A 13,557-nucleotide genomic window follows, 5' to 3' on the forward strand; every position below is an offset into this window, starting at 1 on the left:
CTTGTAGAAAGGTTAGGGCTGCAATCGATTCAAATATTTTGCATGATTCTCCATAGTTAATCGCGATTAATCACACATTTTTTATCTGTTCAAAATGTACCTTAAAGGGAGATTTGTCAAGTATTTGATACTCTTATCAACATGGGAGTGGACAAATATGCTGCTTTATGCAAATGTATGTATATATTTATTATTGGAAATCAATTAACAACACAAAACTATGACAAATATTGTCCAGAAACCCTCACAGGTACTGCATTTAGCATAACAAATATGCTCAAATCATAACATGATTTATTTATTTTTATGATTGCATTAACTTTGACAGCCCTTGTTGTAATAACATTTCTTAAACTGCCTCCATGCAAGCAACATTTTATGCCTTTTCTGATGAATTGGCAGGAATATAAACTACCAAATCCTCCTGTTGTTTAAGTCATGCATTAGATGTCATAAGGTCATCAGCTGCTTTAGGAAGGCGTGACAATATCCCACCACTTTGGATGTCCTCAACTCTTTGACTTCCTGCACACGGGCCAACCAGTAGCATAAGTGTTCGGAGAGCTGTTGGTTCCAGGCACGCCTGGGGCGTTGAATAGAAAACTGGGCACACGTTGTGGTTCTCTAAGCTTGTCTGTGATTCGGACTCATGCATCAGCATGATGACTGTTTTTGAATACTGAAGGTCACACAATGAAACTTAAAAAGGCGAATAAAAAGGCGTCTCAGGACCATGTACAAACTTTTTGAATTCTATGGCTTTACACAAAAGTTTGGAATTTCTTAAAAAACCCTTCCTCACGTGTCTTTGAAATACTTTCCGGGCCGTTTCCAAGCTCTTAAAAACGACCGGCCAAAGCTCTTCACATTTGATAAAGTCTGAAAGTTTTACGGTTTCAAAAGAAGGGGGAACAACTCAGATGTTACACATTTCAGACTTTTTGGAGCAGAAGCCTTTTGATCTCCAGACTTTCTGCCATCTACTCCAAGAGAGCATTGATCAGCTGGAGTGAGCTTTTATCCAAACAGAAGGTTGACCTCTTTTTTTGGAGACTCCGGGTTCGTTCCTGCTGCTGCTTCTGTGGACCGAGAGCTAAACTGCAGATCAGAGAGCCTTTCGACACCCGCAGTGGGAATTGACGAATGTTCTGTTCAATTTGGCGCTCTTTACCTCTTCTGTCCTGACGTCCTCGGCTCTATTCTATTCTATTTTTATTCTATTCTTTTGTATTTTTGTCCTATTGTATTGATTTATCAGTCTTATCATTACTCAATTCTGGATAACCAGGAAGGAAAGCTTGAGTATGTCATACCCTGAATATGACGTGTGAGAACAGCACTATCCGAGGAAGTACTTCCCTGGACCCCACCCTGACTTCCTCCCAAAACGTGAATGACTAACCCCTGCATCTACAACCTTGCTGTTCTAGTACACCCAGACCAGGCCGGGAAAAGCCTTACAGATGGTGGGGCGTCAGGTCGAAGGCCGAGCTGACCTCGATTATTCCCGGCATCACCGTGACCAGCTGTGGAAGGGGGCATGGGCGTGTGTCAGCAACTGGGAAGTGCAACTTTACGGCGAGGACATAAAACCTAGAGGAGGGGAGGTCAGGAAGTCCATCACAATAGCTGGGAAATATGGGCGCTGCACTGTGACTCAGCAAAATCCGCAATGGTGATTGAGAACTGCAACAGGGACAGGGGGGTCATTCAGAATTTTAGCCCTTTCAAGATTATAGCCGAGTCTAACTTTCATAAGGAAATTGCAGTCCATTTGATAAGCTTATCTTCCTTACAAAATGCCTTTTTTAAGGTATTGTTGCTCTTTGATTTCTGCGACTTCAAAGTAAAAGTTGGAGGTCCTCCGAGTTTCAGTCGCAGACTTCAGAGCTCCGGAGCTTAGGTGGAGTGAAAGATGATCCATTTGATGTAGGAGATTTGGTTAGTCGAGGAAATTAACCTGCGTGGGGGGAGCTCCCTTGATCTGCTGCTTCTACTTTAGCCTGTAATGAGCTCCGGCAATATGAGAGTTCTGCGTCGGAGCGGGAGACGAGGTCGGGCCGTGGAGATTGATTCACAATCACATGCACATGAAAAATGACACCGCTCCTTGTATTTCAACGTATCTGTTTCACGCCAAAAAAATATGGAGTCCTTTGGAGATGGCGAGATAGGGACAGGAAGTCCAAGAGGAATCTCAGAGGAGCCAAAGATTTTAGAAACAAAGAGGTGAAACAACAGCCGCAAGATGGAGCTGTGGTAGAGACATTAAATATATGACAATAGAATAGAAATATTGTTTTACTTTTGTTCGGCACTTTGTAGATGGACGTTTTACTGGTGTCCGGTAGTCGCTTTTAGTCCAAAATGGTGGTGGCGTAGATCTGCTGCTGGGCACTGATGTTGCAATGGAACGAACAATTGACTTTCACTTTATACTTTCTTTGGGGAAAGGTTTGGGTGACTGGTTGTCAAGGTCACAACCTCATTCTGTCCTGGATGACAGAGAGCCCGACAGAGCTCGTGGTCAGTGGGTCAGAAACCTGTGGGTGACCCGACTGTAATGCAGAAGGCAGTTTGGCTTAGGGAAAAAGTTGCGGCGGTCCAAGTCTGCATCCAACTGTGTGAGAGACAGCAGGAAAGCATACACAGACACACACTTTTGGAGCGAGCCTTGATGTAAAGCGAATTTGCCAGATCAGCGTCCCGTTTTTAGCCCAGTCACGGTACGAAAGAGCCATCAATCTTCATCAGCAGAGATCTGGAGATGATGGCCCGCTCCGGCTCTGTCTTTTGATGAGTTGACAATATGCTTAGTGTCACTCCGAAGATCGGCCATCGAGTTCATAAAGTCTGGACGAATGTAACCATAACAACAGACATCCTACCATCTGTGGTAAGGGAAAGCAAAAGAGCTGGCTGCAGCTCAAAAGTGTTATTTAATTCAACGCTAAATCTAAGTTAGCGACAGACATCCACGCACACCTAGAGGTTTTATTAAGACGGATCACAAGATCTAAACAACTGGTGATGGAAAGTGGGTCAGCTGGCCGATCGCAAGCTAAGCCAGGCCTCCATCTCCAATCACCTGGCTGTTTGGATTGGGTTTTGCATAGCCGTGGCCTGCAGAAGACCCCCACACACGGGTCTGGAGAGAGAGCTCTTGTTGAACCGTGAAGGAAACGCTGAATTGGACTTTTCGCACCGGGCTAATTTAAGAGAGCTCTGTTGCTTTAACGCCATTCCAAAGGCCTTGGACTGTTTTGGGTGTCGGAAGGAAAAAAAGCGAAGTAGACAGAGAGATTCTTAACCCACTGCCCTTGGGATACCAGTCTACATTCCTGCTGTTGGCTTGACCACAGCGAGGACCCCTGCAGTGGGCTGAGCAGACTCTCATCGGAGAGGCTCCCGTTGCACTGTGTATACATTTCACTGTATTTATCCAAGAGTTTCATATACTCAAAAGTCTACCCAGCTGTGCTCGTGCCCATTTTTAATATGTGCACAGAGAGTTGAAATGCCAGAAAGTATCACTAAATGTTTTATTATTACGTTTGGCTGAGGTGGAAAAAGTTGCCGTAGGACCTGTTTCTTCTTCTTGTTTAATTTCCGGCAGCGTAGACGCAGCATCTGCATTTTGTTGCCACACACACACACACACACACACACACACACACACACACACACACACACACACACACACACACAGACACACACCGCTACATGCCTACACTCCAGCATAAAGCTCAACAAATTAAGTATTAGACAAAAACACTCCTTTTGTCTACCTCAAAAACCAAATTTATTCTTAAAAAGAAAAATATACATAGGTCCACCTGAGGCAGTTTGTCAGGTCAAACTTTTAAGCATTTAGCTCATAGTTTATAAAGTTTAAAAGACAGATGGCCAGATATCTCTTGCAAGCTAACACATACATAGACATATCTAGTTAAAAATATATAGGTAGATGGTGGATGGTGGATGTGGAGGCCCACTTCTGCCTGCTGAGCTCATCAGTGGGCTGGTGGGTTTTCCCAGAGGAAGAAGAGGGCTTGAAGTGCTATTAGGCTTCCCGGACCTGTTGGTGCTCCTCAGTGTGTGGGAGCAACCCTGTCTCCTACAAAATGACGTTCCCATACAGCTAAACTGCATTCTCAATTACGTTTTTTTCGATGGGAAGCACATTTTCTTTTAAACATGTGGTCTATGTTGTGAATTGAAACAAAACATCATGGTTCGGCTTAAAATGAGTATGTTTCTTACGTTATTTCAGTAACGGATAGTGGGCGACCTCTGGCTCTGAAAAGTGAAGCCAACGAGGAAGTGCCTTAAACTTGCATTCCTTCTAACAGCCAGCAGGGCTTCTTCAATACAGCATGATGTTCATTTAGTAAATTATGGTACTTAGCACTTCTGGTTGCCAAAAACCAAGATGACGACGGCCGAAATGCCAAACTCGAGGCTTCAAATGGCAGTCCACAAACCAATGGGTGACGTCATGGTGACTACATCCACTACTTATATACGGTCTATGGTCATATAAATTCTAATAAGTCAATGTTGACTTTTGTTTTCACACGGGATACAAACAGCGGGTGAAAGTCCTGAAACATACTTGTGAAACATCAAAAACAAAAGTCCTGGTGGGAGCAACAGAGCAGAAATGCAGATGCACACAAAAAACTCGCCACAACTAAATTCTGTTCCCCAACCTCCTGCCAAATTGCTGTTGTTATTTGTCATCTGTTCTTGTCGTGCGCTCCTCAGCATGTTGGCGCACGCGTCCCTTTCGGCGAATCAAGGGGCGAGCGGTTTTGTCACATTGTAAAGTCATCAGAAGGTGGGCGCAGCGGCAGGACTCCTCTGCTGGCTCCCATGTCTGACTCGCTTCCACCGGCTTGTTATGACTCTAACAGTCACATCCTACCCACTCACCCCATGGGAAGAGGCGTAGAGAAGCAGAGAGGGAGGAAAATGGACTGAGAGATTTCGAACGATAGACTATTGAGAAAGGGTATTGAATATAAAAAGGAGTCTGGCGTGCACGTGAAGCTGAAGGATCCCATTCTTACCCTCCAAAGAGTCGGTGACAGATGACAGTGACAAATTGACAACAGAAAGTGCTTCTTCAAATAAAGATTTTGTCCCATTTTATCCATGTCATTTAGATTCCTGTGGTTTTTCCGATGCCACTACTCAGGTCCCGTCCTCCCGTCAGTAACAGCCTTTTAAACAAATGTTTGCACTTCAATCAAAGAGGCCTAAAGTAGCAACAGGCTGCATGAACAATGGAGCACTCCATCAATTTGCAATAAAACGAAACATCCCTTATTGCACCATTGTAACAGCCAACACGTTTCCAGCTAATGGTCAGCTATAACATTTTTTATGCATGCTATGCGTGTTTTTATATTGCCTGTCTGCGTCAAGTTTTGCATGGAACCAAGTGTGGCGCTGCCGCCGTGTATAACCATTTATTAGGCGTATAAAACATGTTTTGAGCCCTCTTGGTAGTTAATAGTGGTTATTGCGGTGGTGCTAACTGGTAAATAGTGTCTCGCTGCAGTTAGTCAAAATGCATTAGTTATTTCATCATTTATGGCAGCGACTGGTGAGGTTTGTATTTGCTGCTTCTGACATGAACCAGGGATGGCTTTGCTTTGGATATACCAATGATAACAACCACATCAAAAATGGATAGGACCAAAAATGGTTGTATGTATTTGTAACTTTTGTTGACCGATTTGACTGTTATCAGCTCATTGATTGTGCGTTATCAGTGGTTATCAGCCTCATAGATGTGGGTCAGTAGGGACATGCTACACCTACCACGTTGTAAAAGGTTTAAATGCTATATATTTGCTCCTTGAGAATGTTAGATCAAGCTTCAGTCAGACTAGTATAGGTGCAACAAGGACATGGGTATTTATTGCATTGACGTCAAGGCAAAATGTGTCCTTAATGTACAGCAGGAGCTGATTCAGCACAAGAGACTAGTCTCGACTCGCCACTGAGCTGATATCCACATGTGGCTGAATGGTGTGATGCTGAGCAGGCGACTGTTAGTCAGTTAATTAGCAAGTCTAAGCATCATAAACCCCAGTCTGGCGGTCGCTTTGTCGCGGGCCTTCACGCTGGAAACCGCCACATCCTTCACAAGAGACGTAATTACGCGAGGACAGAATTATGCCTTCAAACACCGGCTGCATCAAACGTCTGCGCCGGTTTTTACAGAAATCCCACGGTCGAGGTCAGGGATGACAAAATATTTAATTTAATTTAATTCAGCAGTGCTGTTATGTGAGGGCAGACAAGTTGAAATAAGTTAAAACTGGATCTACCAGGACTGCAATGACAAAGCCGCAGTGAAAATGAGGCCTGCTGAGACTCCTGACGGCGCGGCATACCTTGTAAAACATGACTGCAGTAGCGACGAGTCATCAAAATGTGATGCTTTGATGGGTTTTTGCAGCTAGACAGAGGTTGTTGTGAACGTCTCAATAAAGTTAAGTCGGCAGAGAAAAGAATCCACATGATGTTATTTAATAAAGTTTGTAATCAGTGGAGCTACTTGCATAATGTTAACACGCCATATTTTAAAATGAAAACATTCCTCAAATGGAGATAACACCCTTTCATTAACTGAAACTGTCAAAGTCAAAGGACATTGTGTCTTTATGTGTATGAATCAGTGCATTTTTTCTGTGCAGAAGTTCCCCTTTCTGCCTCTAGGGGGCAGTGTGGTTGCATCCCCACTGTCTGAGCTGCATGGAGGTGTCTGCACAGGCCTGCAGCTGCTCTCACATTACAGCCTCCGACACTGCAGCTTTTGCTATCGCAGCTCCTTCGAGAGCTGCTGTTTATGCCAAAAATGCCAGAGTTAAGCAACTAACATCTAGATTACGTTGCAAACGTATTAGAAAATACCCATTGATTAAACTAAACACAGATTTCAGAGAGTGAAGTGAGTGTTTGGCTGACACGGACACCATTAATATGATGCTTTTTAGTCCTGGAACATTGAACCACTTGGCCTTCTTTTACTGTTTTTGTTTTTGTGTAACCAGAGCAGATTAAAAAAGTGGCATATTTCCATGCTTTGGATGTTCTCCATTGGTAGGTGGACGTGGCTGCTATCTTGCGGCACTTGTTCAGAATAGACAAAGTCAACCACCGGACCTCTAACACACAAAATATTCAGCAGTTATAGTGAATCAGAAGCATTTTCTTTGGCAAATATTAGAACTGATGATAGCCTCAGTTGACCAGAATGCAATGCAGCTGTAAGACTGACATGGTGCATTTGAGTGATCTGGCTAAATAGTGTAGATCTGTTTGCGGTAAACTCTGTGAACTATGTGTTGAAAGCAAGTCCAGGCTTGTTCTGTCTGGGTCATTGCAAGGCATTCTGGGGAATGTAGGAAATCACGCAAAAACTCCAGGAATGAATTGAACATCAAAAAACGGTTGATATCTAAGAAAAATGTTTCAAATAATGTTCTGATGTTCAGCAAGAAATAGCTTGAGATGCACAGAGAGAAAGAGAGGGAGAGGTTGGTTGGAGGTGGAGGTGGAGGTGGTGGTGGTGGTGGTGGTGTGGGGGGGTTTAACAGAGAAAGAGAGGCCTATGCTCTGTCCACAGCTCCTCAGTGCCTCTTCCGAGAAATGGACAGAGAAGTGGAGGGAGGTGTGTTTGGAGGAGGGGGCTAAGCTGACACATGGACAATGTCAATGTCAAGATAGGCCGGCTGTAACCCCTAACAGTGTCTGCAACCCAGACACCGCTTGTTAGGGGTACAGTATTATGCAGCAGTTTTCTGTTCTGATTTCGCAAGTGTTGATCAGTATACAGTAGCTGATGTTTTTATGGGTTATTGATAACTGGATTGATGATTCTGTCGTGATATTAATTATAATATATTACTTATATGCTGCTAATTTTCAGCGTGTGATGATAAATTCCACCTCCTTAGTGCCATCATTAAATGGATTTTTAATGCAGGTATTTTGCTGTATTGTATCATGTCCATACAGCTGTTTTTGAAGGCCATTTCTGCACCCGATTCAACTGTTTTCAGCTCATTAAAGGTGCGTTATCAATCGTTATCAGCCTCATAGATGTGGGTCAGTAGGGGCCTGTCACACCTACTACGTCGTAAAAGTGAAAGCGAAACTTAAAAGCAACACGTTTTAACACGTAAAACTGAATAAACGCTTTGAACACAAACAAAACAGCTTTTTTAGGTTTAGGCAATAAAACTACAACTTCTTTTGGTTGACGCAACAAAGCTCCAACTTAGATAGAGATAATTCATCCTTTGGTTAGTCAAAAGTCCCGTCCATTGGTCTCAATTTCTACACCAGTGATAAATAACTAACATACACCCAACAAATACAGCTGTTCAAAGTCTGAAAAAGTCCCAAAATCAACCAAAAGTTGTCTTATCTTGCTCGAGAAGGGCTCAGTGGTGGTTGTGGTCTTATCTGACTGAAGCAAATAATTTGCAAGAGAAGTTATCGCATTTCTTGCTCATTTCAGCGAGACCCCTCTGCAGAACAAATGCACATTTCAGCACACTTGCATAACACCTGTAAGGATCTAATTCCATATGATTACTCTATTGAGAATCATTACAGTGTTTGTCTGCACTTTGTGTGGTACGCTGCCCCAAATCTAGCGGGGAACATTTAGTCTCCCACGAGGGAATAACTTTACTGGTGGCGAGAAATTTCCTGCGTTGCAATACACCTGTAAGCCCCTTCAACGTGAGGATTATTACACTCGTGCACCTACGCACACATGTTTATTAACTTTTTCTTTGTAAGGGATCTGTATGTGAAAGTGGTATGCTGAGTGCTGATCGGGGTACATGTGGCTGGATTTAGTCGTATATTGACATTCGACCGTGTGTGTTTTTCAATGTCAGTCACCTCGCTGTTTCGTTTTCATAACGTGCACCTGGTCTGATGTCCATCTGGCGAAAAACACCTCGACGCCGCTGTACGTTAGACGAAACTGGCCGCCAGCAGCAGCGAATCATCCCACCAGCGCCCGCCCTGCTTTCCAAAAGGGCAGATTTTGTTACGTAATGAAGCCAGCATGGAAAACCTATTGCTGTTCCCAGTCCTGCTCCTAATCCTCCCTGCAGTTGGCCTTAAGCCCCTTTAGCCCCGCTGACAGCAGTCAGCCAGGGGTTGTCATTAGGATGAAAGCCCTGCGACTCACCTGGTTACACAGCTGTCTGTTGGGAGGGAGAAGGCCTGATTACAGAGTTGAGCCGGTCCTCCCACCTTCGCCAGCATGGACCAACACGCTTTTCAAGGAGGCCGAGCGGAGCGGAGATGAGAGGGCCGGTGTCGGCCGGGCCACAGTTGTTGTTGTTGTGCTGATGATGTTGCTTTCTGTACAGGTGTTACCTGTTCAGCCTGCGCGACCTTTATTGCTGTTCCAGGACAGAAGATTATGTATCAGTGACTTTGAGCAGCGCTGGACTTGAACCTGAAGTTTTTCATATTAGTCCTCAGGTGTTGTTTCTCCAGCCGTCCTGACACCGGGTTCACTTCACCTCTGTAAACTTATGACTTTATTCTCGTAATATTATTAATTTATTGTCCATTGCTCTAGAGAGAGACATTTGTGTTTTCACGTTGGCCACCGTAGTTCTCCTGCATGCTCGGCACACGGGAGAAGTTTCAGTTGGTTGCAATCTGCAACCTCACCGTTAGATGCCGCCAAATCCTTCACACTGCACCTTTAATTTGAGAACAATTAACGGAACTGTTGGTATCACAGTAGACACTGACTAACAAGCCATTTATGAGAAGTCCTAAACACCACAGCAGTGAGTGTGCTTACCACCTAATAACATTTTTTTTTTTCTGTTGCACGTAACAAAACACAGTCCAGCTGATTACTACCACGTCAATGTCTGCTTTGGAAGTCACACCGGCCTACATCAGTGAAACCTTCAACCCAGAGGAGCACAACACACACAGAGGGACGTCCCGAGCGTAAAGAGTAATTTGGCAATTGGACGAGAGAGATTTGGCGCACTTATCTCTGTTGACGTGGGCAGGCGCTGTTGAGGAGTGTCCCCGCGGGCCTCATGGGGAAAGCCTTTTGACGTCAACGTGCGTTCCAAGCCCACAGATAGAGTGTTTTCATACGAGCTGCCTGAGGTTTGGGTTACAGTGGAGAAGGGGAAATTGCGACCACAGAGCTGAGAGGAGCGGAGCTCAAACTTCAGCCTGGAGGCCTCGCTCCGTCTCTCTCTTCTATTGCTTCACCTTGTACCTGAATCACCCTTAGTGTATTTCTCTCAAGCTGTTTTCTCCCATTCTTCTCCCTTGTTCTACTCCCCTCCCCTCAGCCACCACCCTTGTTTTCCTCTTGTTTGTAATTTAATTTCTGTGTCTTTTTATTTCTCTGGAAAGCACCGGGTTTTTTTTTTGCATAAAAATGGTTTTGACATAAATTCAATTTGACTTTCTTAACTTGGCTCATTCCCTACACTCCTCGCCTCCCTCCAGGTGGCTTCAAGCCGAAGATGGCGCATCTGAGCGGCGACAACTCCAGCTGTTTCCGCCGGGAACGTGGCGGCGAAGCATCCACGAATCGGTGAGTCTGAGCTGTGAAGCTGTGGCCAGCTGTTACCTCCCCTCCCTCTCTGTCCCTCTTGCAAAACCCACGCATAAATACAGTTGTGGACGCACATGTGCACGCCAACGTCCACTTATGTACATGTAGTGCACACACACCAGATATGCGTGCAAGTGTTTGTGTGTATTTATGACTTCCGCAGCACAAATCTTTGATTACAGATTGTACAACCACAAATAGCTGGTTTAGTGTGTTAGTAAGTCCGCAGAATATGGTGTTTATACTGTGGTCTGAGTAAAAGACGAGGTTCAACCACATCTAATAATGGTCCAAGGATGGTCTGGATCATCACTTTCTTCACTATAAACCTGCAGCACCCTGCTTTCAACTCTGACGCCTTGATGTGTACCGGTCATAACGCCGAGGTTCAAACAGCAGAGAGAGGAACAAGTAACAGTTTGTTAGTGTGAGATGCAGCTGTGGGATAAACACCTGCATGGCCTATAGCATTCCAGGATTCACTCTCCTTTTAGCTCTGTTGTTGGCTCTTTCTCTGCTAGATGCTCAACTATGTTCACCAGCTAGTCGCTAAATTTGGCTAGGAAAAACTGGCATGGTCATTTTCAAAGGGGTCCCTTGATCTCTGACCTCAAGATATGTGAATGAAAATGGGTTCTATGGGGATCACATGCAGTTTGGGGCAAGTCATAGTCAAGTCAGCACACTGACACACTGACAGCTGTTGCCATGTTATGATTTAAGCATATTATTTGAGGGTTTCTGGACAATAGTTGTCATTGTTTTGTGTTGTTAATTAATTTCCAATTATAAATATGTACATATATTTGCATAAAGCAAGCATATTTGTCCACTCCCATGTTGATAAGAGTATAAATTCAGTTTTACAACTTGTTAGAACCTGTTGCTTTTAAGCTACGCTTTCACTTTTACAATGTAGTAGGTGCAGCAGGCCCCTACTGACCCACATTTATGAGGCTTACGACTGATAACGCACCTTTAGTCGAATCGGGTGCACCGAAAGACGCTATAAAGCTCCATAGAGAGACTTGTAGTCATGTAGCTATATAAAAATATTGATTAGAGCAGCTTTAAATACATAATGATGTAGCTTAGTTACTGAACCAGCCTTCTGCATCTGAGCTTCTGTGTATTGATTCCCTTGATTTATGATTGTTCAAACCCGCTCCTCACATTTCCATCTTCAGTAATCTCAGGATCGGATGTTAGAAATCACAGTACCGAGATTCCACCGCACGCCAACACTTAAAGCCCCTCTCAGGTCCGAACCATATTGCACGTAGAGCTTCTATGGTTAATGCAAACACAATAAATCCTCCAGTGTCTTCAGCGCGGATCTCTCGCTCGACCTCTCACGTTTCACAATTGATTCTTTTATTCTTTTCACACTCACCGCTCTCCCACAATGAAAATCTACCGAGGCCTGCTAAGAGCGTGGCCATCTGTAACAACAAATCGCAGAGCTCTGCGTTCTATACCGGTTGCCCACTTTCTCGCCGGCGTGTGCTTGTTTTCTCTCTCGCCCCGCTCCATCTCAGCTCGTTGAAATTTAGTGGCCCGCCGTTTATTTTACAGCACTTTGCCAGGAATGTTAGGAGGGACACGCACCAAAAAATTGCCAATGAAATTCAGAAAAATAACATTTGGTTCTTTACCGAAGGAGGAGGTTTTTTTTTTTTCAGTGACAAAGGTAATTTGCAATAAGGGTTGGATTTCAGCTGCAAAGAGTGCATGTGTGCAATGGGGGGGCGGGAGGGGGCTATAATGGCAAAAAGGTGAGCACAGGCCAAAGTAAACACACCTTTTTACAATAGAAGCCCTTACTACTCATGCTGGATGGCTGGCAGGGGAAACCGCTGGTATAGCTGAGGCTCAGGAAGTCCTTCTCGTGTGTCACGGGGGGTTAATTGTGTTTTGGTGTTATCTTAGAAACAAGACCCCCCATAAACCCCTTCAACGCCCCCCCCCCCACCCTCCAAAGCCCTGTCGACTGCTGCTACGCACCTGGACAAACACAACAATATGGATCGGATACTGCTTGACCATATTCTGTCCAGCTCTCGAGCGATATACCCAAGGCCACACAGTATGCAGAGATTCTACAAACCAAATATCTTCTGTTTAACATCCAGCATGTTTCTTCACCTCCTCTCCTTCTACCTGGACTCCTGCTCCTCCAGCCGTAATGATGGCCTCTGTGTGTGGCGTGTTGAGACAGCCGGCGAAAGAGGAGGGGGAAATTGCTGCTCTTGCACCTTGCATTCTTTGGCTGGGCGTCGAGGGGCTTCGCCGGCGCTCTCTGTGGCTTCCGCGAGAATAGCAAGATCGCCCTCAACAATGACCGGCCCGGTTGCGTGTGGTGGGGAAATTTCAGTCGGACAGAGTGTTATTCTGCGTGCAAAGTCAGTTAGCAACGATTTGATGACTGGGAGGAGCAGTTTATTTCCAATCTGCTCTGATTGTTGAAGGCAGCTGATTGAATTCTGTTTTATTACAGCAAAGGCAGAAACATAGGAGACAGGGATGATAGCTGGAAGCTATTATAGTCAATGCAGTTTATTAAACACGTCCTTTAACCTGTTCACCGTGGGACTTTTCATCGCATTTAGGAAACCTGTAATAAGGGAACCAGTGAGTGTTTGGCATTTGCGGACGATTCATATTCTGTTGATTGACTAATCGATCAATTGGCTATTCGCTTCAGCATTAATTTGCACATTAAGATGTCTATAGCACAACATGAAATCCTCATTATTCCTCATTTAAGCTGTAAGGTCATCCTCTGCATCAGGAGAGAGAGCAATAACTCAGGTCATCACTCCTTCTTGGAAAGACCTCCCTTCGCCAAGATTAAATATGTGGCTTGGACAGCGAGGAAGAGATGTGCTGAGTTCGTACAACGACCTGATCGCGAGCCA

General features: G+C 44.6%; 1 long non-coding RNA gene across 1 annotated transcript in view; it reads left to right on the forward strand.

The window, feature by feature from the left end:
• LOC141763067 (uncharacterized) overlaps window positions 1-11,601 on the forward strand; it is a 64,034-nt gene extending 52,433 nt beyond the window's left edge. Inside the window, exon 3 of the long non-coding RNA XR_012593002.1 lies at window positions 10,531-11,601. This is a non-coding gene — a long non-coding RNA (uncharacterized LOC141763067). The remainder of the gene's footprint in view (window positions 1-10,530) is intronic.
• Window positions 11,602-13,557: the final 1,956 nt, after the last annotated feature.

This window comes from Sebastes fasciatus, chromosome 24 (assembly GCF_043250625.1).
Source record: "Sebastes fasciatus isolate fSebFas1 chromosome 24, fSebFas1.pri, whole genome shotgun sequence".
NCBI lineage: Eukaryota > Metazoa > Chordata > Actinopteri > Perciformes > Sebastidae > Sebastes > Sebastes fasciatus.